The sequence below is a fragment of the Rattus rattus genome, chromosome 12 (genome assembly GCF_011064425.1).
Source record: "Rattus rattus isolate New Zealand chromosome 12, Rrattus_CSIRO_v1, whole genome shotgun sequence".
Lineage (NCBI taxonomy): Eukaryota > Metazoa > Chordata > Mammalia > Rodentia > Muridae > Rattus > Rattus rattus.
In genome coordinates this window covers 68,816,264-68,821,587 of record NC_046165.1, presented here as the reverse complement: position 1 = coordinate 68,821,587, position 5,324 = coordinate 68,816,264, and positions in this window count along the sequence as shown.

The window sequence follows — 5,324 nt, the reverse complement described above, 5'->3', positions numbered from 1 at the left end:
TCTGAATCTGTAGTTATGTCTCCCTTTTCATTTCTGATTTTGTTAATTTGGACACACTCTCTGTGTCCTCTCGTTAGTCTGGCCAAGGGTTTATCTATCTTGTTGATTTTCTCAAAGAACCAACTTTTGGTTCTGTTGATTCTTTCTATGGTCCTTTTTGTTTCTACTTGGTTGATTTCGGCTCTGAGTTTGATTATTTCCTGCCTTCTACTCCTCCTGGGTGTATTTGCTTCTTTTTGTTCTAGAGCTTTTAGGTGTGCTGTCAAGCTGCTGACATATGCTCTTTCCTGTTTCTTTCTACAGGCACTCAGCGCTATGAGTTTTCCTCTTAGCACAGCTTTCATTGTGTCCCATAAGTTTGGGTATGTTGTACCTTCATTTTCATTAAATTCGTTGAGGCCCGTGACCAATTACGTGGTCAATTTTGGAGAAAGTACCATGAGGAGCTGAGAAGAAGGTATATCCTTTTACTTTAGGATAGAATGTTCTAAAAATATCCGTTAAGTACATTTGGCTCATGACTTCTCTTAGTCTGTATATATCTCTGTTTAATTTCTGTTTCCATGATCTGTCCGTTGATGAGAGTGGGGTGTTGAAATCTCCCACTATTATTCTGTGAGGTGCAATGTGTGTTTTGAGCTTTAGTAAGGTTTCTTTTACATATGTAGGTGCCCTTGTATTTGGGGCTATCTCTTGTATTCTATTGGTGATGCTTGTATCTACGGCTCCTTGTCTCTTCCTTTGGTTTTCTATATCCAGGGTTGTTTCCATGTGTTCTTTCTTGATTGCTTCTATTTCCATTTTTAATTCCTTCAACTGTTTGATTGTGTTTTCCTGGAATTCTTTCAGGGATTTTTGTGATTCCTCTCTGTAGGCTTCTACTTGTTTATTTATGTTTTCCTGCGTTTCTCTAAGGGAGTTCTTCATGTCTTTCTTGAAGTCCTCCACCATCATGATCAAATGTGATTTTAAATCTAGATCTTGCTTTTCTGGTGTGTTTGGATATTCCGTGTTTGCTTTGGTGGGAGAATTGGGCTCCGATGATGCCATGTAGTCTTGGTTTCTGTTGCTTGGGTTCCTGCGCTTGCCTCTCGCCATCAGATTATCTCTAGTGTTACTTTGTTCTGCTATTTCTGACAGTGGCTAGACTGTCTTATAAGCCTGTGTTTCAGGAGTGCTGTAGACCTGTTTTCCTATTTTCTTTCAGCCAGTTATGGGAACAGAGTGTTCTGCTTTTGGGCATCTAGTTTTTCCTATCTACATGTCTTCAGCTGTTCCTGTTGGCCTGTGCCCTGAGTTCACCAGGCAGTTCGCTTGGAGCAGAAAAGATGGTCTTACCTGTGGTCCCGAGGCTTAAGTTTGCTCGTGGGGTGTTGCTTATGAGCTCTCCGTGGGCACAGCAACCAGGAGGACCTGTTCCATCCTTTCCGGGAGCCCCCATGCACCAGAGTCTCAGATGGCGTTTGGTGTTTTCCTCTGGAGTCAGAGATGTGGGCAGAGTGTAGTCTCTTCTGGTTTCCCAGGCGTGTCTGCCTCTCTGAAGGTTTAGCTCTCCCTCCCACGGGATTTGGGTGCAGAGAACTGTTTATCCAGTCGGTCCCTTCGATGGTTTATCTGATTTTGATTTAACTTTGCTACCTGTTATTGTCTATTGTCCGTTTCATCCATATTTTCCAGTTTTGTTGAGTATAGGTTTTGTAGTAGGATCTGATAATGTATTTCCTCTGATTCTGTTGTTATGTCTCCCTTTTCATTTCTGAGTTTGTGAATTTGGATACTGTTTTAAACTAATACCGGTATTACATTTTGAAATGATTTTCTGACTTTAAATTTTAAAATTCCATTTTTGTTAAACTGGCTAGCTCTCAAATAATTGAGAAAGAGATTATTAGACTTATTAAACAAGGCTTAAGGCACAACAACTGAACAGTATTAATCTATTTTAATTTTTAAAACTAATCTGTCTACCTCTTGCATTTCAGCACTGTTCTGGCTCACAGGGCCCCATGTGTTTTCCTACGCTGTATCCTGAACTCTCTCCTGGTGGAGAAAACCCTCCCCAGTGCCTCTCCAACTCCCCTGGTTGGGAGGAAATACAGTGCTATTCTCTTCTATGTTCAGTCATTAGATGATAAGCTAGATTAATTGACCAATCAATAATTGTGGAGCAATGTTTACACAGCGTTGAGACAGGAGATTCTCAGAAGTAGAATTTCAACCAGAAATGAGGCCAAAGAAATCAGCATTGGAATAGTACAAGGATAATCTTTACACGGTGTACAATAACATAATGCCTACACTTTTGTACAAGGTAAAGGATAAGAATCTAATTTCATTCCTCTGTAGATGGATATTCAATTTTGATTGCATCATTTGTTGAAATTTTGAAGTTTCATTCCTCATTGTCCACAATCAAGTGACAACTGCTTTGCCTCTTCATGTCCAGGACCTCTGTTATATTCTGTTTGTCCTCCTGTGTATTGTTGCAACAGTACCAAGATGCCTCATCAGTATGGCTCTGTGATAAAATTTAAGGTGAGGTATTTTCAGCAGTATTCTTATTGCTTAGGACTGCTTTGCTCTGTGTGATCTTTTGTGGTGCCATATGGTTTGGTTTTTTTTTGTTGTTGTTGTTTTTTTGCTGTCAGTGAAATATGTGATGGGAATTTTGATATGCATTGCAATAATTCTGTATATTAATTTTGCTGCTGTCTTCCCTCAGGCCTCCCAGGCCAGCTTTTCTGGTGCATTTATTGATATTTTTGTTCTAAATCTGTCATGGATCCTTTTTTTATACTTTGTGGTAGAAAAGCACAAAAAAGTATATTCTGTACAGTGTAAAATTTGATGTGAAGCTTCACAGTTTCCATTCTCAATGCCAATTCTAACTGTAAACAAATACTTGGAATAATACAGACTTGGGGGTCTGGTTAATTTTCATGTGTGTTTTTATTCATGTACAATATTTTCTTAATAGTAAAGTTTATGGGTAGGGAAAGTGAATGCATCAGGGGGAGACAGAGAAAGAAAACAATGATCAGAGTATATATTGTTTAAAAATTATTTTTAATTTAAAAATATTTAAAAAGAGGTAAATGATGGAAGCCATTCAATTTTTATAGAAGTTCAGAGTTCCTAACTGTTGGCTGGGGGGATACATGAGGCCCAGAATTGCTATAAATACAGCCCAACATAAAATTACAAGCTCCCTGAAATCATGCAATATTTTATGATATTTTGTGTAACTCTTGTTTTGTAATATTGTGTGAGTCTTAAGCATGAACTGTGTATATGACATGTTCCAGTGTCCTAAAAAGTGAATATTTGATGCTCTTGCTATTGGCACACATGCCTGAGTCCAGACTGACTGCATGTGAGGCTCCCAGCGATTTATCTTCCTTTTGCAGACAGTTGAATTGACACCATCAGATTTGTATGTGCTCCTGGAGACTTAGTAAATGAAACACAGATTATTAGTGATGCTTAGTCTTTCCTTTGCAGACAATGGGTATTTAATGGCAATTGGAAACCAAGTAAGCATCCTGTTCTGATCATTAGGAGATCACACGCCTCAGCTGTGCCTCACACACACCACCCACCCACCATGTTTCCAATCATGCCACTCTGTACTTCATCAGCAGCTGCGACATTGACATTCTCAAGCCTTCCCTTCCATTTCCTTGTCAATTTTCATAATATGGGTAAATATAATTCCTTAACTATTATTATTTTTAATCACAGCATGGTTTCTATTCCATCATAGAAGAAAAGGGATCTCAAAAAAGAGAGAAGAAGCTGTTGGTGGTGGCTCATGCTTTTAATCTCAGCACTGGGGAGCAGAGGCAGGGTTATCATGACCTGCCTTGTCTACAGATCATGTTCAAGGACAGGCAGTGCTACTCAGAGAAACCCTTTCTCAAAAAGCTCAAAAAATATACAGAGGATCTCACAGAATTAAGAGTGGACCATGAAATCACAACATTAAAATTATGCTAAATGCCGGGCTTTGCAGAAGACATCAAGAAAACTTATGAAAAGAGAAGAATGTCTCAGTGGAAATTGGTGAGGTATTAAAGGGGACAATCATGGGTAAAAATGACCAAAATGCATTGAATACATGTGTGATGGTGTCAAAGGATAAAAACTAAGTTAAAAAGGGAAGTTAGTGCAAAAGCATTAAATGTTGGTAGCATCACATAAATCATTATTGGGATTGAATTTCATAAGGGTCACAGGATTAAATCATTTTTTATGCCAGAAATTCCCAAAGAGTGACCATACTGATGCTGGCTACATCATTTTCATTTCATAAGTAAGATGGCCAAGCTGAGGACACTAGAACCACCTAATCAAGTTAGTTTCCATAACATAAACAAAATATGAAGCAAAATGTCTGCCAGAATAGGACAATGGGATCAAACTTGCCAATTGACTCTAGTGTATTTAATTAATCATTTTACCTTTAAGAAGAAAATCAACTGTCAATACCATGTTTCAAACCACAAGTGTTCCAGGTAAAGGTGGTGTCATGGTTTGAATATGCTTGGCCAAGTGAGTGGCACTATTTAGAGGTATGGACTCTTTGGAGTGTCACTGTAGGTGTGGGCTTTAAGACCCTCTTCTAACTGCCTGAAAGTCAGTATTTTGCTAGCAGCCTTCAGATTAAGATGTAGAACTCCCAACTCCTCCTGTACCATGCCTGCCTGGATGCTGCCATGCTCCTGTCTTGATACCGGACTGAACCACTAAACCTGTAAGCTAGCCCCAATAAATGTTGTCTACATAAGACTTGCTTTGGTCATGGTGTCTGTTCATAGCTGTAAAATCCTAAGACAGAAGTTGGTACCAGGGACTGGGTATTACTGTGATAGGAATGACCATGCTTTTGTTTGGAAGAATGGGATTTGGGGACTTTGGATTTGGAAAGCAGTAGATTGCTTTTAATGAGGCTTAATGGGCTATCGTAGGAGGAATATGGAAGACTTCATTACTGAGAGTGGTTTAATTGTGCAGACCTAGCACAACAGGTTTCAGTAAAGAATTTCAATCTGTGGCCTAGAGACTAATTTTTGTGATATTTTGGTGAAGAATGTGGCTGGTTTTTGCTCTTGTTTGAACAGTCTGTCTGAAGCTAAAGTGAAAAAAATTCATATTAATTGCATTGACAAAGGAAGTCTCAAAAAAGCCTAGCAGAGACTTTGTTCTCTGGTTAAGTCTCATGAAGAGCATTTTGAACAAGCATAGCAAGCTTAGAAAGGAAAATATGAAATATATGTTTCAAGTATTAAAGAGGCACCAGGAAGTGAAATGGAGCTGAATCCTAT